At 37.1% G+C, this 24250-nt stretch overlaps 1 protein-coding gene across 2 annotated transcripts in view; it reads left to right on the forward strand.

The window, feature by feature from the left end:
• The first annotated feature begins 16310 nt into the window (after window positions 1–16310).
• The window catches only part of MsrA (methionine sulfoxide reductase A), a 54270-nt gene continuing 46330 nt past the window's right edge, over window positions 16311–24250 (forward strand). Inside the window, exon 1 of one of the 2 annotated variants that reach the window (XM_090381982.1) lies at window positions 16311–16384. The gene's annotated coding sequence lies outside the window, so the exon portion shown is untranslated. Of the gene's footprint in view, window positions 16385–16539; window positions 16834–24250 lie in introns of those variants that run through there. The other variant, XM_090381980.1, reaches the window with a different exon arrangement.

Here is a 24250-nt window from a genome sequence, read left to right on the forward strand (position 1 = left end):
AATGAAAATCAAATGCATTTAAAAAAGGGGACTGTTCAGATCAGGTATTAAAATGGAAAATTTAATGAAAAGGAACACTTAAAACAAAATATTTTTTTTTAATAAAATAAAACATTACTAATGGATCTTATTTTTAATAATTAAGTATGTACATGATATTACCAGTGTGTGTGCGTGTTTCGAACTGGAACGGTGTTTCACTGGGAGCCCAAGTTCACTGGCTTTTTAAATGAACTTCCTCGTCAAGTTTACTTCCCCCCACTTTTTTTCAGCAGAATTAGAACTTGACTAGTACCACTTTACCAAATATAGTGAACTGGAACTAGTTTGCTATTTTTAGGAACTTTCTAAGCACTAATTATATTACACGTTCTAATTTTGTATTAATAAGTTATTTTTATACGTGTTTTTATTAGGACCCATTGATAAATGTTGGACATGATCCCATTTTCAGATCGTGCCCAGTTTCTGGATTCAGCACTAGATAAAAATACCATCAGAGAGACATTCGCACCAGTATCCCAGAGGAACGAAACATGTGATTCGGTAAACACTTTGTTATTTTCGAAATCGATAAAATTCATGTCCGTTAAAGCAGGGGTTTAGTATAGAGTAGATCGGTGAACTATGGGAGTTTAATGCAATAAACCGTACAAACGAAAGAAAGGGTTTAAAATATACACGAATTCTCGGTGACCTTAAACTTTCCGAGCACCCTATCGCTAGTGCTTGTTATAAACACAATTCCATTAACCCTATTTTAATCGAGGTCAAATACTCTATATACCCCACTGAGCAACGCTCAGTAGGGTATATCGCTCAGTGGGGTATATCGAGATCATATATCATGATCGCTGGCTTCCTGAGGTGATGGCCTTTATGTACTTTTCTTCTGTTATTCCTTGGTCACGGTACATTCAATAAAGACTAGTGTTTATATTAACTAATATCATCACTCCAACATATATACAGTACAGTACTAAGTTTTTGTTTGTTAGCCACCTGCTACAATTAGGGTCGAGTAAAAGGAAAGGGAAAAGGGATCACAGACCACGGTGGAAAAAAAAAATTACTGCGGGAAAATTATTATTATTTATTTATTTATTTTATTATTATTATTTTTTTTTTATGAAACCCCCAAACACGAAAAGTATTAAAACCTGTAGTACTTAGTACCTTGCATGGGTTGACGGAGATGGAGGAGGAAAGGATTGCTGGAAACTCTGCTCCGGAAACTACACATGAGTTTCAGCACTTCAAGCCCACAATAAGCAACGTGGTATTGCGCCGGTTGTTGAGGGTCATCTTTCACCTAGTGTTAGTATTAGTAATTATTAGTATCATATTATATTAAAGTAGTATATTATTAGTGTTATATTATATTAGTATTAGCAGAGTACTGGATAGTCTTATTATTAGTAATACCGTGAGCATGGATTGAAGGAGATTGGAGCGGGGGGGGGGGGGAATGTTGGAAACTTGCTCTGGAGACTAAACATGGGTTTCACCACTTCAAGCTTCCAGTACATTTTTGAATCCAGAGTGTTTGCACCGGGGGGAAGAATGTAAACTTCGGGGAGGATACGTATAGTATATGTGAATATTTTTATTATCCTTTAATATTTACACATCTGTATATGTTACAAACAAAGAAATCTGTATAAATGTTATGATAAGATAATATGAAACTTGCTCTGGAGCCTAAACATGGGTTTCACCATGTTTAATATGGGTTTCACCTCAAGCTTCCGGTACATTTTTGAATCCAGAGTGTTTTGCGTGGGCCCTTCAGAAGTCGGGGCCCAGGGCGCCCGCCGTTAAATCCGCCTCTGGATACGTATGTGAATATTTTTTATTATTATTTAATATTTACACATCTGTATATGTTACAAACAAAGAAATCTGTATAAATGTTATGATAAGATAATATGAGAAAACGAAATAGGAAACAAAAGGAAATACTGTATTTATTAAGTTCACAAAAACCACATTACTGACAATAATCACAATTTAATAATATGAAAATCACCAATTAAAATTCGCAAAAAAAATCATACAAATTATAATCAAACATGCAAGAATTATAATAACCTTATTCTTTTTTGCTTTTTCTTTTGCATATGTATCAATCACTTCATTATTAATTTTTCAGATAACTCATTCCGGGTTTTTAAGCTTATCTTCATGCAATCTTGCAATACCGATACATATATAATAAAAAGATTATAAAATGTATTGTTTACAGGCTTCGATCTCATTTGCGGTATACAAAGGAAGAATTATCCACAAGTAGACTCTTGCTATGAAAAAAAAAAAACAAATAAAGGGAATGTGAAAACCACAAAGCGAAACTGCCAACGACGATTGAAATAGTGGCTGCAGTAGACTCCTCTCTTTGCCCGGACATTGTTTAGCTCTCCCCCTGAAAGCCGCGGGACACTTTATAATTACATCTGGTGAGTATGGGCTTGGCACACCCAGGATTGTGAGCTGGATATCATCATTCTTCTCTTTCTTGATGATTCCCTCTACTACTCTCTCTCTCTCTCTCTCTCTCTCTCTCTCTCTCTCTCTCTCTCTCTCTCTCTCTCTCTCAGGATAACTCGGAAATTTTTTTAGCCTTTGCAACTAAGCCTCAGCCTTCTACTTGCACTATATGGCTAGTAATAATAATAATAATAATTACAATAACATCTGTCAGGAACCAATTTAGGCAGGAACCCGATATACAAACAAAGAATTAGTCGCAAGTAGACCGTTTGTGTGAAACACTATCAAGAGATGGTTTGTGTGAAAATAAAGGGAACTTGAAAAAAAAAAAATTCCGACACTTGAAATAGTGGCTTTTAGTGCAGACGGAAATATTGCCCATTTAATTATTTTGAAAATTTTGTCTTTTGAATATTAGTGATTTATTTTCGCTGTGTACCACCTAACGAGTAGCACACTTAGTTGATCTGAATTTTTGTGTTGTTTATTTGATATAAATTTATTTATTTCGTGTTTTATAATTACAATATTGTATAAGCTGATAATATGGTCCCTAAAGAGAGCAGCAATAAGAAAATTTTAATTATAATTAAACAAAAAATATGGCGAAAATGTCAACGTCCCAGGTCTTTGAATGAATATTAAAATAAAAATTGCTATTTTTCGCCGGAGGGAATTTTATTCCACCGGAGGTGAAACTCACCCCCTTGGATTCAACACTGCTCCAGTAAGCAAAGTGGTGGTATTGCATCGATTGATGAAAGTCATCCTATGGCGGATTCAGGGTAGGAGCACCGGGGAACGTGCCCTCCCCGGTTAACAATGAAACCGGGGAGGGCACGTTCTGTTATGTTAACAATGAAAAAAAAAAAAAATTTTTTTTTTCATTGTCAACATAGGATTTTAGTTATTTTTGCATTGTAACTTAGCTATTTTCAACTGACTACAGTTGGCAACACCGATGCTGATGTGATCGCCATTCTAGTTGGAGGCGTCACGCAGTTTGGTCGTGCGAAATTTTTTCTTCAAAGTAATTTACAGTTTATCTGTGTGCCTGTATCCGCCAGTCACATTACATTTGAGTGTCCTATTTGTTTTGTTCTCTACATTATCTTGTGTCTTGTTTGTGTGTGTGTATATATAAATTTATTGTAATTATTTTATCATTAATTATAGATTTACATTTATGGATAAAAGACGAGCAGAGAAACAACCTACAATATTGTTTAAAAAGTCTACAATATTTTAAAAAGTTTAAAAGTAATGAAAGCAGTGTTGACAAAAACAGTTTGAAAGCGAAGTGATAATGTGGAGAATACAGGAGTTGTTTCATCACAACACGCTTTAGAAGAATGTTCGACTTCAAATGAATTTCACTATGCTAGAGATATTGGTTGTTATGTTGGTTTTAACCAGAAAATAGTTTATGAAGAATGTTACAGTGTACTGCGTGATCCATGGAGTCCAACTGAAAACTACAGATTTCAGAAAACCTCTGCTGCCCAAGGAAACAAAAATAGATCATTCAAAATGCACTGAATAAATTAATTTCCTTGGCTGTCTTATAGTCACACACTGACGGTCGTTTTTGAAGAATTCGCGTGTTATTTGGAGGAGATGAGGGAGGTCGTAGTCGTGTGAAACTGGGAAAATTGGTGATAGAAACTTTCTCATCATACAAAAATGCTAAGGACGATTTCAGAGTCCATAAGAAAAATGAATACCATAAGAGCAACGTAGTGAGGCCTCAGCATTTTATTGACGTCATGGATGCTAAAACATTAAGTATTGAAGCAGTAATAGACAGTGCTATTACAGTGCTAACAAGCGAAGAATATAAAGCAATGGACAAAAATTAATACCAGTTATTAAGAATATAATATTTTGCAGATTGCCAAATATCACTTTGAGGAGTCATATAGATGATGGGTCCGTTTTCGTGGATGAAGACGAAGACATGCCACCGAAAGCGCAGTTGCTGGGATTGTTGTGAAATACAAAGAAAAATATGGCTCAATTCCTTCCTTAATCTCGCTACATTTGTATACTTGATTATTCTAACCCTACGAGTCTGCTGACGAGGCTACTAGGAGACGGTCGTGTTCAAAGCCGCTAAGTGGATTTTTCTTATTTATTGATTTGAAATTATTGTTTTTCTAAAACTTTTGATTTAAATTTAGTAGTATAACATTATTTTGTGATTTTCTGATTAATTTGGTGTATTTATTCTTTATTCGCCCTTGTAATTGCATAAAAGTATCGGTAAGGGTATCCACGTGTTTGCAACTCCGCTGAACGAGAAGTTCTTTAGCCATATTTAGCCGCTTGATGGAATATTTTTTACATCGAATTATTTCTGTAAGTAGGTTATAGACCTAGTAAGGATCGTTAGTTTATTCTGAATTGAGACAACGAGATTTGAAAGTTAATTAATACTTAAGTGCCCGTAGATATAAAGTTCGTAAGTTCCCGCCTTTGTGAGATAGTAGTAGTAGTGGCACATGATGCAAGAAAGCAAGTGTAGGAGCTTATGCAGCATCAGCCAAAAAAAAAAAAAAAATCACACCATTCCCTCTAAATGCCTGTCCAGTTCCTCCTTAAATTTATTTAACCTATCAACTTCCACAACGACAGATGGAAGTTTGTTCCAGCAATTAACCACCCGCTGGCTAAAGGCAAATTTCTGCACATCTATTCTACATCTGTCCTTTCTTAATTTGAACTTATGTCCGCGTAGGTTCGTAATCTGAACAAGTGGAAGGATTCCATCAGAATTCAGCGTACTCAACCCATTCAAGGCCTTATAGACCTCAATCAGATCACCGCTCAGGTGCCTAGTCTCCAGCCACTGCAATTTGCAGAACTTAAGCCTCTCTTGGTAAGAGAATCCCTTCATTCCCCTCACCAATCGTGTTGCTCTTCTCTGTACACGCTCAAGCAAATCTACATCCTTCCTAAAATGAGGCCTCCAGACCTGTACGCAGTACTCAAGGCGTGGCCTGACCATTGCCTTATACAGAGGGACAATCACCTCCTTTTCCCTGTAGCAAAATTCCTATATATCATTGACAAAACCCCATGACCTGCCCTAGCAGCCTGTCTGCATTGCTCAGAAAACTTCATATCTGACTGCACAATTACTCCCAGGTCTTTTTCATTGTCAACCACCTTAAGTGTAGTACCACACAGTTGGTACGTTTCTCTGGGGTTACTTCTACCCATATGCAGTACTTTGCATTTGTCAAGGTTGAACTTCAGTTGCCACTTCTTAGCCCATCTGCCCAAATTATCTAGATCCTGTTGCAGTAGCACACTGCCATTACTGTCATTAACAACCCTGCCAACCTTTGTGTCATCTGCAAACTTCGATATTAATCCTGATATACCTTCATCAATATCATTGATAAAGATAGCGTTAGTTGAACTTCGTTAGCAGTTAAATTGTACTTTTAAATAAATACATATAACGACTTAGATTACAAACGTAACATAATTAATTATATTTAACATAAATAATAACATAACATAATTAATTATAATTAATTAATAAATTAATAGAATCATGACTCAGAGCAGCAAAGCAAAAGGCTCAAGCTAATGGAAGTGCTGTGGCTCAGAGCAGAACTGAGGGGGGCAGTTGTCCTCTGACTCACAGCTTTATAAAATGCACTGTTTGATTGATGTTTGCAGAGCAATCGGGTACAAGACATGATACTACCATGGGGGAAGTCTTTGTGTGTTCGTGATGCAAGGAGTGTATCGATATCAGGCAACAACTCAGCGTTCTTGTGGGCCTATATGAGAGCTTGAAGGATAGGGTGGATGCCCTCGAAGAAACTAAATTGAGGGGGCCCATCAAGCTCTCAGCTACCCACATCAACGCCAGAGCTTGCACTTGGGCATCACGTGACACAGAGGCAACCCCCAAGGCAGAATGCGCTGGTCCCGAAGGAACTAGTAGTTGATGGTGACTTATTGTCAGGGAAACGGGAAACATGCTTTGTAAAAAGGATAGGTGGAACAGGACCAGGGTATGTCTGCCAGGGCAAAGGTTGATGACGTTGTAGAGCGAATATCATCTTTTAAGGGCACAAAAGGTGATATAGTTGTACACGTTTGCACTAATGATATTAAGAGTAGGAGACCGGCAGAATTACTTAACAAGTACAGGTCACTGTTGAAAAAAAGCCGTGAATTAGGGTTGAATTTGAAAGTGTCTGCAATTCTGATCAGACACGATAGGATTTGGCCCTGGAAAGATTGTGCAAGGCTCAAGGGGTAGAATTTTTTTCAGCCTGGACTGTACTTGCTAACAGGAGAGATTGCTTCTACAGGGATGGGATACACTTAAATAGAAAGGGTGCAAGAATATTTGCTGATGCTATCGAGGCAGTGTTAGGTGGGTCGGAAAACTGCTAGCTTGGGGGGAGACAAAGACCAATAGATTGACAGTAGCCACTGGCAGAGGTGAAAGAGATTCTTGCACTGCTTCTATTAGAATGAGCAGAAGCCTGAAAAACAAGATGCTTGATATTTCAGAGACTGCTGGGAGCCATTGCGGTACAAGTAAACACATCGGTTGTGTTAGGGTAGCTAAGACTAGCAGGGCTTTTGTGGATTTATTGGATGATTGTTTTCTACATCAGCATGTTCGGGAGGCAACTAGAGGGAGTAATACTCTTGATTTGTTTATCAGCAGTGATTCTTCATGCATTAAGAATCTGCAGATAAATGAACCACTAGGTGGCAGTGATCACAGTGTGCTGAAGTGGGATTTTCTCAAAGAGGTAACTACCATTAGGGGTAAAGGGAAGGGTAATTGCTTCTGTAAAGGCGACTACGATGGACTGAGACAGTATTTAAATTCTATACAGTGGGACCAACTGATGATGTTACCAACAGCAAATTCAAAATGGGAAGCATTCAACGAACTGATCTTGGAAGCTACTAGGCTTTACATACCAACTATGAAATATTGTTCAAGTTTTAGGCCAAAATTGATGTCAGATGAACTAATGAGGCATATGGCAGAGACGAAAAATGCATGGGATACTTACAAATTAACACATGACACAGAAACCTATGATAGATACAAGTTGATATGCAACCAAGTTACAAAGGAGGTTAGGCAGGCGAAGGCCGATTACGAGAAATCCTTGGCAAGGGATGCAAAGAAAAACAGCAAAGAGTTCTTTACTTATGTAAACTCTAGAAGGAAAGGGATGAATCAGATTGGTCCACTTGATATTGACGGGTCAATTGTTGATGATCCTGCTCAGGTAGCTAACAAACTAAATGAATATTTTGCATCGACATTCACACATGAGGAGTTATTCAGCGAGGGGAATGCCAGAGGTGTATTCAACTCTAGCAGTAAGCTACAGAATCTTGAAATAACTGGGAGTAAAGTGGAGGAGAAATTGTTGAAGATAAACACAAGAAAGGCACCGGGGTGGATGGGATCAATCCAGTTATATTAAAGGAGGCAGCAAAGGAAGTAAGCAAACCCTTAGCCATAATTATGAGAGCTTCCTTGGACTCAGGGGAGGTACCCATAGACTGGAAATGTGCAAATGTGACCCCAATTCACAAAGGAGGATCAAAGGCTGACACAAGTAATTATAGACCTGTGAGCTTAACTTCTGTTCCAGGAAAATTAATGGAGGCCCTGGTTAAAGAAGCACTGCAGGATCATTTAGACAAGACTTCAGTTATAGCTCGGACACAGCATGGTTTTGTTAAGGGGAAGTCTTGCCTCACCAATTTGATTGGATACTATGATGCACTCACAAATGAACTGGATGCAGGGAATAGCTTTGATATTATATACTTGGATCTAAGAAAGGCTTTTGATACTGTTGCACATGGAAGACTGCTACACAAATTGGAGCAGTGTGACATTGGAGTAAAATTGCTGCTATGGATAAAAGGGTGGTTGAGGAGGAGAAGATAGAGAGTCGTAATCAATGGACACTGCTCATCGTGGACTAAAGTGGAGTCCCTCAGGGCTCAGTGTTGGGTCCATTATTGTTTTCTGTGTTTATAAATGATATTGATGATGGTATATCAAGCGTAATGTCCAAGTTTTCAGACGATACAAAGGTTGGCAGGGTTGTCAAGGACACTACTGACACTATGCTGCTGCAACAGGATCTGGAAAGGTTGAGCAGATGGGCTGAGAGGTGGCAAACGAAGTTTAACATTGACAAATGTAAAGTACTACACATGGGAATCAGCAACCCCAGAGCAACGTATCAACTCTGTGGTACTACACTGACAGTGGTAGAGAATGAAAGGGACTTGGGGTGGTTGTGCAGGCGGATATGAAGTTCTCTGATCAGTGCAGACGGGCTGCAAGAGTAGCTCATGGAGTATTGTCAATGATATACAGGAATTTTTCCAGGAGGGATAAGGAGGTGATTATTCCCTTGTATAAGGCAATGGTCAGGCCACACCTAGAGTACTGTACACAGGTCTGGAGGCCTCATTTCAAGAAGGATGTAGAGCTGCTGGAACGAGTACAGAGAAGGGCAACAAGATTAGTGAATGGAACAAAGGGGCGCTCTTACGAAGAAAGGCTTAAGTTTTGCAAATTACAGTGTCTGGAGACTAGGCACCAGCGAGGTGATCTGATAGCGGTGCATAAAGCCTTGAATGGGTTGAGCATGCTCAATGCTGATGGGATTCTTCCTCTAGCTCAGAATAATAACCTGAGAGGGCATAAATTCAAATTGAGGAAAGACAGATGTAGGATAGACGTGCGGAAATTTGCCTTTAGCCAGCGGGTGGTTGGTTGGTGGAACAGACTTCCATCCCTTGTCGTGGAAGTTGATAGCCTAAATAAGTTTAAGGCTCAGCTGGACAGGTATTTTGAACGAACAAGAGGGGTGAAGTGGAAGTGAGTTTTTTTTTTTTTTTTGGCTGATGCTGCATAAGCTTGCTTTCTTGCATCAAATGCCCGTACTAATGCTAATGCTAACAACGATCTGGTAAGTATGGGCTTGGCACACGCAGAGTCCTGTGCTGAATATCATCATTCTTCTCTCTCTCTCTCTCTCTCTCTCTCTCTCTCTCTCTCTCTCTCTCTCTCTCTCTCTCTCTCTCTCTCTCTCTCTCTCTCTCACTCTGGTGCAGCAAAAGCCTCAGGCTTCCTTGCACCATATGGCTAATAATGATAATGATAAGTTGAAAACGAAAGGAAATTTCAAGGCATTATTAAGATTTCATGTCGATGTCGGTGACAAGATCCTTGAGAACCATTTGCAGACTGCTGGAAAAAATGTTTCTTTTATTAGTAAAACAACCCAAAATGAATTAATTGAATGCTGCGGAGAAATCATACAAAGTAAAATTGTTTTATTGTATCTTGGCTGACGAAACAGCAGACGTTAGCATTTCCGAACAGCTTTCATTCTGCGTTCAGTATTTCGATATACAAAAGTGCACTATGGAAGAAAATTTTCTTGTGTTTACCAAAGTTATGAACTTGACTAGTTAAGGTTTGAGTGACACTATAATTGACTTTTTGGAAAGAGCAAATTTAGAAATTTGGATATTACATTCCTCCGCGGACAAGGCTAACATGAGTGGAGCGTTGAGAGGAGTTCAAGCAAGAATTTTGAAAATACAGCCTCTCACTGTTTACACTCGTTGTGCCAATCACAGGCTGAATTTAGCTTTAACCAAAGCAAGTATGGTACTAGTATTCGCAATACAGTCGGCATCATAGCTGTGGCAAGCCATTTTAGTACCTGAGGCAAGAATGAAAAATTGCGCCCTACTGTTAATCATAGCAACGTTGGCAATTATTTAATATTTCTTTTGGCGCCCCTTTCAGCTTTTAATCCGCGGCAAGAGCCTCGTTCGTCTCACCCTCGGCACGGCTCTGGTCGGCATAATTACAGACGTTAAAAATTTTTTAAAGAGAATCTCCCTCAAGAATCCAACTGTTGAGTGAGAAAATAACAAAACTTTTACCGTCTCAGAAAGCAATAAAGTCAAGTCGGGAAGCTTCGCGAAACTCGCTGTTTGAGAGGTATGACGGAATTCTGCATTTTTTGGAAATACTGCCTGTAGTAGTTTCTGTAATGGATGATATAAGTAGCACCAATACTGTACCAATGCAGCAAGCAATCCCCAGTCGCTGTCCACAGCAATTTGCAAATTTGAGTTTTAGCTGTGCTTAAAAATTTTGACAACATTTTTAGTCATAACACTACCACTTTCAATTCAACTGCAAAGCATTAATGTTGACGTCTAAGGTAATTGCAATGGCAGAAATCGCTAAATCTGCATTAAATAGAATAAGAGAAAACCAGAAACTGGATTTAGAATTATATTTGACCAGACCAAGAGTATTGCCGAAAAATTAGATGTGGAAATAAAAATTCCAAGAATCAGACATGTGCACCAAAACCAAGATAATTTGACCGATCTGATAGATTTTCCAGTGAACACATTTTTCCCTTATCTTGGCTATCTGATTTCAGAGTTAGATTCAAGATTTTCCAAAGATAATACCATAGCTATTTAAAAATTGCAAAAAATAATTCCTAAATGTTATTTTGATTCGAATACAACAGATGAAGAGATACTGGATGCAGCAAAAACATATGAATCCGATTTACCATCCACTATAGAGGTACTTCGTGGAGAATTGAAATTTTGGAGGGAAATTCTGGATTCAAAAATCTGAAAAAGTCGATACACCAATGGCAGCTTGCAGATTTGCGTCTATTATTTCCAAACATCGAGTGCCTATTGAAAATTCTTTGTGTAATATCAGTTACCACTTCGAAAGTAGAGCGATCTTTTAGTTCGTTGAAAAAAATTAAAACCTACTTGAGATCAACAATGGGTCAGGAAAGACTCAATGGTTTGGCCGTGCTCAAAATAAATAAAAATATTGAGATAACCCTTGAAGATGTTCTAAATATATTTTCCAGAAAACATTCGCGAAAACTTCAATTAGAGTTTATGTAAATTTGTTCTCTTCTCTCGTCTCAAATAACGGAATTAAGTTTGGTAATAACATTTATAAAAAAAAAAATTGTGATATCACTGGTGCACCTCATAAAATTGATGATAGAGTATGAAGCGTTAATTTTCATGTTCCTTATAATTTATACTGATAAACGCTTTTATATAACCTAACGTTTTACAGATTTTTTTTAAAAATTAGTTTTTAAATTTGGTAATTGGTCCATATAGACATCTGTGTGCACATGTGCATATGTAAAGGGCGGCACCTAGAACGTCTGTTCAACTCCGCCTCGTATCGCTGTGAAGAACAGAATCAACTGTAAAGGGCCAGAAATGTGTTGGTATAGGTTTGTGTGTGTTCTGTTCTTCCCATCGAGAAGCATCAGTCACCTGGACAGATGATTCTGAGTACTCGTCCACACCACGGGAAGGTCCATATAGAGATATAAAAATTTTTAGAAGGACGTAAGTTAGCAATATAATTATTTGTATCATGGTGCCCCCTCCTATAATTTTTTTTTCTGGATCCGTCAGTGGTCGTAAGCATGGGTACCTTGGCCAAGTGCATACTCCAGTGGCCCATGCGGAAGAGGATTCTTTGGATTGTTGTCTTGGAAACACCGTTGGTCGGCTTCTGGTTCAAGTCCATGGTAAAAAAAAATATATATATTATATTAGGGTCCCCACTAATTTCTTGCATATACCCATATTTGTGCCTGTAAATTGCGTGTGTTCTCTGGTTCATATGCCTGTTTTGCTGGAAGGAAAATCCCAAATTATTATCATCATTATTATGTTTTTTTTTTATTATTATTATCATTAACCATAGGGTACAAGGAAGCCTGAGGCTTATGCTGGACCAGCCAAAAGAAAAAAAAAAAAAAATTTCCGAATCACCCCAAAAAAGAGAGAGAGAGAGAGAGAGAGAGAGAGAGAGAGAGAGAGAGAGAGAGAGAGAGAGAGAAGGGAATCACCAAGAAAAAGAAGAATGATGATATCCAGCTCGGTACCTTGGGTGTGCCAAGCCCATACTCACCAGATGTGAGTCCCTGGGGTTAGCTTATATTAGGGTCACCCGTAATTCATTACATCAACTCGTATTTTGTATCTGTAAATTGCGATTTGTCTGTTTTGCTGGACGAAAAAAAAAACCCAGTTTCTGGGAGGAAAAGCTTGCTATCTATCCCTGACACCGACTAACTCAGCCACTGAATGAAAAAAGCCCATTAAAATTCCTCGCGTCATCGACAGGATTCGAACACGAACATTTTTCACTCGGTGTGGGGAGGACAGTGACGTTACCACTGTGCTACCGAGTAGCGATTCCACATTTTTCATCTATCGGCTTGCACAAGGTGGGAGAGCCTACTTCACCACAACCATCCCTTTTTGAAGTCCATCAGATCACTTTCTTTTTCCATGTCGATCAAGCATTTCTTATGAACCGCATGCCGCAAATCTGTAATATATTTACTGGTTCTCAACGTGTCACCAGGCGGGGAGAAACGCTGGGTTGGTTGTGTTTTAACTAGACGGTGTTCTGGCGACGTCTTCATCTCTGTTTTTTGTGAGGTAGTGTCATTCTTTAATTTTAAATTTCTACGTAGATGTTTTTCCGATCTACTAGATAGAGATTCAGAATCTGAGTGCGAGAAGATAATAACAGTTGCTGCAAAGGCAATATTTGGGAGGGCCCAAAGGAAAGTGAAACAGCAATGGATGACGTGAGATACTAGATCTAATCGAGCGCTGGAAAAACTTTAAAAATAAAGAATAAATGACTCAGATAGTTTGATTAAAAAGGAAATAAGGAAAACAAAACATACGATGGAGGAGAGATGTGAAAGGATTGAATATCTGAAAATTGAGCATAAGGAACATCTAGTTCACGAAGAAGTGAAGAAACTATGCAACATCAGGAAAAACCGCGCAAGAGGCCACATTCTCGATAAAACAATATGGAAATTGTGGACAAGCAACAGAAAAAGGATAGATGGCAAGAATATCTGAGGGAACTACTGTGACGAGGATAGACAACAAGGAAATGACAACATTCAAACAGAAGGAGAACATCAAGACTTTCTAATGGAAGAACTAGAGCCAGCGATTAAGTCAGTGAACAATAACAAAACAGCTAGCACTGATAACATCCCAGCTGAAATGCTCAAATACCTCGAAACAAGAGGAAAACAAGAGCTCCTCAATATTTTCAATGATACCTCAATGGAGGAAACTACCCCTTGACTTTCTGAGATCCATCTTTATTCCCATACCAAAAAAACAGGCAAGAGCAGCAAAATGTGCAGACCACCATACAATAAGCTCATAAGACGCTTAATGAAAGTCCTCTTGAAGATGATTCTACGCAGAATTGAAGGCAAGATTCAAGAACAAATTGGAAAAGACCAAATGGTTCTACTGGCACAAGAGAAGCACTATTTGCTCTGAATATCTGGCAGAAAAATCAACTGAACGCCAGCAGAACCTATTTGTCTGCTTCATTGACTTTAACAAAGCATTCGATTGCTTGAAACGTGATGTCCTCTTCCAGCTCTTGAACAAACTAAACATCAGTCCCAAGGAACTAAGGATACTATAGTTACTATACCTCGGGAAAGAAGCGCCAAACACTGTAGAGGGAGGAAACACAAACTGGGTAAAAGTCCAGAAAAGAGTGAGACAAGGATGTGTATTGTTTCCTGTGCTGTACAACCTTTATGCTGAAGCCATTATAGATCTAATACAAAATTCTAAAGGAATTACTGTTAATGGTTCAGTTATCAGTAACTTGCGATACGCAGACGATACTGCCTTTATTGTAACATCAGAGGAAAAGCTACAAACATTCCTCAACAAAATGGTAACAGCCAGCAAACATATAGGCTTAAGAGTTAATGCCAAAAAAACCAAAACTATGGTCATAAGCAAAAACACCTCGCATAGTATCAAAATGCGCTATGGAAACTCCCCCAGTCTGCGTGGGTAGCACAGCGGTATCGTTACTGTCCTCTCCACACCGGTGGAAAAGGCCTGGGTTCAAATCCCATTGATGACTCGAGGAACTTTAGTGGGCTTTTTTCACTCCGTGACTGAATTAGTCGGTCACAGGCGTAGATAACAAGGTATGCCCCTCCCCAGGAAATTCAAGTTTTTCGTCCAGCAAAACAGGCAAATCCACCATAGAACACACACAATTTACGGACATAATACACAATGCACGGCAGATGAATTTAATTATTCGGGTGGCCTAAATATAATAGTTTGGTTTTATGGCAACTTCCCCTTCGAATAAGTGCGTAGCTTTAAATGTCTAAGGAAGATCTTTACAAATAACAATTACCAAGGCACAGAAATGAGAAGCAGAATTGTCATGGCCAAAGAAAGAGGTATTTAAGAATCTTAAGAACGTCTTCTGTGACACGAAACTGGATTTCCAGAAAAGATATTGAATGACCAAATGCTAAACGTGGAGCACTCTCCTATATGAATGCGAGATCTGAGTCGTCGAAAGGCAGAAATCAGGAAACTGGAAGCCTTTGAGATGTGTTCGCTCAAAGAATGATCAAAATTCCACGGACAGGTCGGGCCATCAATGAGTGGGTTCTTAAGAGGGCAGGGACCACAAGAACACTACTGACTACAATTGCAAAGGGAAAGACTGCCTACCTCGGGTATGTTATAAGAAGCCCACAATATGACCCGCAGAGTCGTCTCTGCAAGGGAAGATTAAAAGCAAACGCAAGACAAGGAAAAACGTGGTTCGATGAACCCCCCCCCCCCCCCGTCCATTCTCTGATAACATCAAACGGGGTTCTTAGAACACGAGAACTATTTCACAAAGCAAGAAACAGGGTTGACTGTAAAATGTTGGTCTCCAATATTCAAATTGAACACAGACCCTCAAGAAGAAGACAACATAGCTGTGCTTGTATGTACAAATATATACAGTAGTAGGAGTAGTAGTAATAGAGGCACATGTGATGCATGAAAGCAAGCGTATGAGCTTATGTAGCATCAGACAAAAAAAAAAAAAAAAAAAAACAATTTCAGACATCCATTCCCTCTAAAAGTTTGTCCAGTTCCTCCTTGAATTTATTTAAGCTATCAACTTCCACAACGACAGATGGAAGTTTGTTCCAACAATGAACCATCAGCTGGCTAAATGCAAATTTCCGCACATCTATTCTACAATTGTCTTTCCTCAATTTGAATTTATGCCCTTTCAGGTTCTTAATATGAGCAAGCGGAAGAATCCCATCAGAATTCACCGTGCTTAACCCATTTAAGGCCTCATATACCTCAATCAGATCACCTCGCAGGTGCCTAGTCTCCAGCCGCTGCAATGTGCAGAACTTAAGCCTTTCTTGGTAAGAGGACCCCAATTTTGTTGCCGTTTTCGGTATGCTAAACAACTCTATATCCTTCCTAATATAAGTCCTCCAGACCTGTACGCAGTACTCAAGGCGTGGCCTGACCATTGCCTTGTACAAAGGGATAATCACCTCCTGTTCCCTTCTAATAAAAAAAATTCCTGTATATCATTGACAATACCCCATGACCTGCTCTGGCAGCCAGTCTGCACTGCACAGAAAACTTCTTATCTGACTGCATAATCACTCCCAGGTCTTTTTCATTTTCTTCCACCCTAAGTGTAATACCACTTAAGGCGGTACTACAGTATTGTGTTATAATGTAAAATCCAACTGTAATAATTGGATATTAAAATTCCTTAAAAAATTTTGGTAGTAGCTCCGAAATCAACTCTACACGTGGGTTCCTAGACACTTACGTTGCCCTGGCGTGGGATTTTTAATATTTTAATATCCATGCCTACATGCATGGACTTTAACACTACTACGTCAAAAACGCCTATTACGGTTGTGAACTTACCAAGATAATTAATTGCAAGCAGGTTTGTAAAACGTTTTTACAGTTAAAACTTGAAAAGAAATAGAAATTAACGCTAGGTTGCTACAGGAATTTTAGCTGAAACTTTTTTTTTTTTTTTAATGAGTTGCGGAATATATAACGCAGCCCAAAAAGTTGAAATTAGAGTTGTCGATGTTATCGTTCAGTGTCTGTCGATACTGTATGTAACGAAAGTGTGTTATTAGGGCATTTTCAATGGTAATTCTGTTCGTAAATATAAGTTTGTAGAATAAGGAAGGTTGATTGGTCTGGGAGTGAAAAACGATAACTTACACTAACGTCAATTAAAATTGTTTTTATCAGTCGTCGAACATATTACCAGTATCAAAATTTTCCAACGCTGACGTTGGCGAGAACTAAACGTTCAGTGCGAAAATGAATGTTATTTTAGGCGTGCGACGTTTCGTAAGCTATTTACTTCCACGAACATCGGTAAGTAAAAAGCTAATTCGCATAAGATTTACTTTATTAGCCATTGCTAATAAACTATTTTTTATTTTTTTTTTCCGGCCAATTCTACATGTACAGTCTTTCCTGAAAGTCTTTTACACATATGTAAATACTACTGTAAATGATACTTATTTTAACGTTTTAGTTTGTTTATAATTAACGTTTTGTTTTTGTATTTCAGAAAGTTGAGATATTTGTGATACAAGTGACCATTCCTTAGAATAACGAATTAGCCGGGTGGGTAAAGTGCCTCCCTGGCAACCCAAAGGTCGCGGGTTCGATTCCCGCCTCGGGCTTGGATCAAAGTACTGCAAAAACCTTGGGAGGTGCATTATGGCCACAGAAGCCTATGTGCCAACGACTACAAAAAAAAAAAAAAAAAGAATAACGAATTGTGACTGCAACTTGGTCCATGAAAGACAGAGACTAGACATGCCTATAGAACACCACATTGTGTATGTAGTAAAATATTTCTACTGTATATTTTATTATTATTAGCCATATGGTGCAAGGAAGCCTGAGGCTTATGCTGCACTGGAAAAAAAAAAATTACCATAAGAACAGAACACTGGAGTAGCATTTGCATAGACATAAGAAGACTTTCCAAATACCTTGTACAATCCTGAAATAGTGTTGAAAAAATCCAAGTTTTTTAACACATCAGTTAATGAAGTCCTCTCCTTGGGACTTGCCTAGTTTCATGGAACTTCTTTCCATATGGCTAGCTAGCTAACATTATCATTAATATGGTGTCTAAATTCTCCATCTCTTCTTTCTCTAAGCTTCATTGGGATCAAGAACTTAAGGATGCATTCTATAAAGAGACAAAAATTGTTTAAGTTGAAGCAAACTGACCTACTCCTCAGGACATTTCATATTATAAAAATGCTGATTGATTTTTGTTAAATTAGAAGAATTAAAATTTTTAAATATTTGTAAACAAAAACCTTAAAAGCACACTATCCCCCCAACTCTTTTCCTTTGCAGTCTCCTGATATGAATCAGCATAGATCATAATTGCAGTTCAATTTATAATGCACAACCCTCTGATGTAACTCCTAACTCCCAACCTTTTTCTAGGCAGTTTTTTAACTCTTAATCTCTCAAAAAAGGGATTAACAGGCTGTCTATTTGTAACACTGTAGAGGCAGACCTTATACCCAATCTTGTTATAAAATTTTCTAGTGCATATATTCAAAATTACCAAAAGCGAGCATATAACCCATCATTTGTATCATGTGTTGGACTATTGTCCTACACAAAAATTCATTTTTGCACTCTTGGATTTCTTTTTTATTTATTATCTCATAACAGCTGTTTTGGTAATCTATTCAAAGACTTCATGTATATGTATTTTTTAAGTGTCTGGTAAAAAAGCCACTCATAGATAATTGAGTCATTGTTGCTCAACACTAATAGGAAAATATCTTAGTATTTTACTTATGTTGATTGTGTAATAAACATGTTGGTTTCAGCAACATGTTTATATTTTGAAGAAATGTTTTTTTTTTAAAAATGGTAACTAAATTGTTGTTTAGTGGCTTGGTACAGACATGATTTGAATGAAGAAAAGTGAAAAATTTAAGTACTTCAACCTGTGTAGAGCAAAATCAATGTTTAATTTCTTGAAGGAATATAGATAATTCACAGGTGTTTTGTGGCCCCTCCTGTATCATTTCTTCAGTGAATGGATTGCCTATCTTATTACGCTTCAAATCCACACACTTAGAAATACACGCACATACGCTATATTTTATAAGGGCAGCAATTCAGTCAATGAAGAGGTGGTACAAGTTGTATCATGAAATGTCATAGGAGTGTCTGTATTTTTGCATCATTTGCCACTATTAATATAATACTAAACCCATTCCAAAGCTTGTATGACAGAGGTAATGTTTGTAATTGAGTTGAGTGAAAAAGAGAGACAAGATAGTCGGTGATGAAGTTACAGAGGACTGGTAGGTTCAAAATGTACAAGAAATTTGAGTCTCCATGAAATATAGTTCATTTTATATCTCTAAATGGGATGCATTGTCTTAGTTTTTTACCATCATAAAATAAGTACAGCTATGCATCTGTTTGTTTCTTAAAAAGGTTTTGACTGCAAAGTTTACTGTTATTTGAATTGTGATAATAAGCCATGATCCCAAAGAATTAGAGGAAAATCTTAATCAGTTATGCAGAGTTAGTAAAGATTTTAGACTAAAGATGAATATGGCTAAAACAAAAAGTAATGATGACAAGTATGCCACAGAAAGTGATATAATTATTGAAGAAGCAGTAATTGAAAAGGTGGATTCATATACTTATCTATGACAAGTCATTAGCTGTAATAATGATTCATGGCTGGAGGTCAAGAGAAGAATAAATTTTGGATGGATAGTATTCAGGAAATATAGTCCAGCAATATTCCAGTTTGTCTGAAATGTAAAACGATGAACCAATGTATACTCCCTACCATGACTTATTGTTTGTTTGTTATTTGGTTTTTAGGAGCATTAGCAACTAAGGCCATATTGCTCCGGGATATGCGGTGGTCATTCCCTGACCTTTCCGCATCCTCCGTATTTGGTGGTGACAGGCTCGAACCCTGGTCTAATCAAGAAGCTTATGCTATGCACTGCTGCTCCTTCCCACCTGGCTATGGAGGCACTCATGACTTATTGGAAGTGAAGCTTGAGCACTAACCGAAAGAATGGAAGAGAAGCTAAAAACTACACAGTGAAGAATGGAATGTATTATATTAGGAATCAGACTGTTGGATAAGAAGAAAAACACATGGATTAGTCAGCAAACACAAATAAAGGACATTCTTATCAAAACTAAAGAACTGAAATGGTCTTGGGCAGGGCTCAAAGACATGAGATGGATTAAGAAAATAACAGAGTGATACCTAAGAGGAGCTAAAAGAAAACCTGGAAGACAACAATGAAGATGGACAGATGGTGGGCCAGATGCTGATGGAAGCCAGTGTGATTTTCAATTTTCTGATCTTCGATACATTCTATTTGTTGACTAATATACGAAAACTAAATGCACAAAAATCATAATAAGAAAAATGTGGATCTTCTTTATCCACCGTAATATATGTATTAAGTCATTTGGTAATGTTTTGTTTGCCTGTATAGTATTAGTAATGACTATGTGGTGCAAGGAAGCCTAAGACTTATGCTGCACCAGTCAAAAAAAATAAAAGAAAGAAAACAAGAGTGAAATAACAATAATATAAAATTAATAAAAGAAAAGGAAATAGACAACTTATGTGTTTCTCTCCTCCCGTAGGTAACTATCCAGCTGACCTTTGTATTTTCTCAAACTGTCAGCCTCTACCACCCATGTAGATAACTTATTCCAGTAATTTATAACTCACTGGCTGGCTAAGATAAAACTTCCTGCAATCCAGTCTAAACGTCTTTCCCCCCATAACTTGAATTTATCAGTCCTAGTTCTAGAATCATTTATAACCATGAAAATTTCATCGTCATTCATTTTACTTTTGCCATCAAGTTTCTTCTAAGATGCCTAATTTCCATGCTGTGCAACCCACATATTCAAATTCTTTCCTCATATGGATGCCCTTTTGCTGATCTCACCAGGCGAGTTAACCTTCTCTGGACCCTTTCAAGAAGCTCAATGTCTTTTTTTAGGTACTGTCTCCATACCTGAACACAGTATTCCAAGTGTGGTCAAGAACAATAGCCTGTTGAGGAGGCTTCCATCCTGCAGTGGGTTGATAATGGCTGCATTTTACCTTTTTTTTTTTTTTTTATCTCTACTAATAAATGTTCGATAAATCATCGTTAGGACACCATGGGCTTTCCCTGCAACCTGTCTGTAATACTCAGAGAACTTCATATCTGACCATATCGTAACTCCCATGTCCTTTTCTTGCACTACTGACTTTAGTTCAACTCCACCAAAAGTGTATAAGTTATTTTGGAGTTACTATTCCCCAAGTTAAGGCCTTTCACTTTGCTGGATTAAAGCAAAACTCACTTTTCTGACCAGAGTCCTTCATCTTTCACACAAGGCTTTCGGCATATAATCCTCCTATTGTGCCTGACCAGAATTGCAGACAGACATTCTGACCTAACTTGCACCATTTCTTCAGCATAGTCCTATATTTGTCCAACAAATCATGAGATCATTTATGCTTAATAAGCTTGAATAATAATATTCTCTTTACCCACCTTAAAATCTGACAGTCTGTTGGTGACAGACTACATTCTTCAATGTTATAGACTATGTATCTACAATGCTGCTGGCAGACATACCCTGGTTTTGGTCCACCTATCCTTATTACAAAAAATATATCCAGTTTCCCTGACAGTGGAGTCTCCTAATAGAACTAAGTCCTTCTAAACCAGAGAAGTTTGCACTTCGTTATTCTGCTCTGGAGGCCTAATTGGGTGTGCATCACTTGGTAGGTTACTAGAGTATTGAGTCTCCGACAAGCTCCCAGTTACATTATTCTCAGTGGCAAACACATGTTTTTTCATTGACTCAAATTCTTCTAAAAAAAAAGTAAAGTGCAGCCATTATCAACCCACTGCAGGATGGAAGCCTCCTCAACAATTCATGCTGAGGGAAAATGGACCATAATCTGCCACGCTGGTCCAGTGCGGGTTGGCAGATCGACCGTATTCAGCAGTCAGGGGCTTGAACCCCGGTCTACTCAAAGAGCGTGTGCTACTGCACTCCCGCTCCTGCCCACTCGGCTACGGAGACCTCAAATTCTTCTAGCAATGCACCAAATTTTAAATTTAGATCAGTACACTCCGTACAACAGTCACAAAGAAAAGAATAGCAGGCGAGTTATGATTATCTGCTAAGTCAACCTTGGAATACATGCCGGAGGTTCTGCAAATAATGAAATCATGATTCACTTGGAAATTGCCATCGGCTATTTCTGTATGAGTCATGATACATTCTGACGAAGCATTCAAGGTGGACCTTATGACAACCATTGTTAAAATTTACTACATATCACAGAAAGTAACTTTTTAAAACAATTATATTTATAATATTATAAAAATTAAATTTACAACTTGTTACAGGGAAAAAAAAAAAAAAACTTATTACATTAAACTTTACAATATATTAAATTATTTAAAAGCAATTTTCTAATATCCTGAATCCTAATCTAATCCTCTCTAATCACTATGCTCTTCCTGCACTTCCTTGGAGCAGTATGAAGACATGTCTGTACACATGAATGCCAACAGTTGAACAGTTGTCGCATCATCACTGTTAGTTTGTTTGATAAAAGCAGCACTATGAGGTTGCCATTGTGGCTAGTGACTACTATACATATTCCTACAAGGTAATATGACTGTGGCGTCATTATGACAAGCATGACTTCTTGGTACAGTATGTGGGAGAGGCAGTTGTATAGGTTTTACAGACACCACTGAATTGTGGAATGTTAATCCCTTTAGTTCTTAATTCATGTTAATTGGACCACCCATGAATTCAAGAAAACAAAGTTTTCAAATCAGTGTATATAATGTCACTATGGGCCAAGCTAAATTGTATGACAAGCAGATTTACAGAAGCAGGACATTTATTTGCAGATATTTCTGCACTGGACCCAAAAAATTTTGATATGATTTAAACTGCATTGTTACCTTCGAACAGCCTGAAATCGCTAGTAAACCTGCTTAAAAGATTTTTGCCAAATATTACATTTGAAAAATCACAATATCAGTTCACAGACTTTGCCTCAAAATATGATATATTAAAAATGTCAATAGTAGAAGAGTACATTATTGTAAAATTTGTATTTGATGATGAAAATAAGTGTCAAAGAAGAATATCAACAAGAGGATTTTTCAATAGAATCAAAATGTAAATCCTGCAAACATTGCATAATTTGTTGCTACAGGTTGTTGCATAAATGCAATTTATATAACATGTCATATAATTATTTATTTGATGCACATAAAATAATTTTAACTTTGTCTTCTATGCAAGTTGCATGTGAGAGAGCATTTTCCAAACTAAAGTACATATTAAACGGTTGCACAATTCCATGACCCAGACCAAGTTGGGAAGTTTTACCCTCATGAATTCTGAAAAAGACATACTAATGAAAATCAAAAATGAAGATGTAAAAATTGCGATAAAATTTAAAAGTTCTGAAATTGCGATAAAAGATAAATCACTAAGAAATATTTTGATGTAAATTTTTAAACTAAAGTACATTTGAAAAATCACAATATCAGTTCACAGACTTTGCCTCAAAATATGATATATTAAAAATGTCAATAGTAGAAGAGTACATTATTGTAAAATTTGTATTTGATGATGAAAATAAGTGTCAAAGAAGAATATCAACAAGAGGATTTTTCAATAGAATCAAAATGTAAATCCTGCAAACATTGCATAATTTGTTGCTACAGGTTGTTGCATAAATGCAATTTATATAACATGTCATATAATTATTTATTTGATGCACATAAAATAATTTTAACTTTGTCTTCTATGCAAGTTGCATGTGAGAGAGCATTTTCCAAACTAAAGTACATATTAAACGGTTGCACAATTCCATGACCCAGACCAAGTTGGGAAGTTTTACCCTCATGAATTCTGAAAAAGACATACTAATGAAAATCAAAAATGAAGATGTAAAAATTGCGATAAAATTTAAAAGTTCTGAAATTGCGATAAAAGATAAATCACTAAGAAATATTTTGATGTAAATTTTTAAACTAAAGTAACAGAACATATTTTCTTTTCTATTTTATATATAATGTATCTACTTATCTGTGAATTATTATGCCTACTTTATTTAAATGTGATTTGTACGATTTACATTTGTGTTCATTATTTTTGATTAGATTTACGTTATATATACAGTAAGCAGTGGTTATAGTGATCACGTTTGCAAATTGAATTTTGATTCTAATAAGTGAAAATCGACAAATATTATCCAGAGGCTATAAAAATAAAGATATAAAGCTCAAATTTACACTTTATTACCAAAGGTTTACCAATTAAATGATACTTAAAAATCTGAAGAATATTCCGATTTTTGCGTTCTGAACAAAATAAAAAGAAATTTGTCCCCAGGTTAGCGAAATAAAAATAAATTTATACTTTCGTACATAGCTTAATATTAATTAAACATAACACTTTGTAATATGATTATAATTTAAAATAGTTGCTTATTTTAGATTGCTTTAAATTATCATTACAAAGGCTGTTTATAGATTTTTCAATATTGTATAACAGTCTATATTATATTCACGATCACTTGCACCAGTTTATTCCGATGCGCTCCTCAGAATGGCTATAGCTTCACGAGTTTGCCATTTTGTAACTGGAATTCATTCAGGTTCATCTTCATTTTCTTCCCCTTGGCGAAATTATGAGTAACAGACTGGGCAATTTCTTCATC

Source organism: Mastigoproctus giganteus, chromosome 9 (assembly GCF_048544385.1).
Source record: "Mastigoproctus giganteus isolate SK-2022 chromosome 9, ASM4854438v1, whole genome shotgun sequence".
NCBI classification, from domain to species: domain Eukaryota; kingdom Metazoa; phylum Arthropoda; class Arachnida; order Uropygi; family Thelyphonidae; genus Mastigoproctus; species Mastigoproctus giganteus.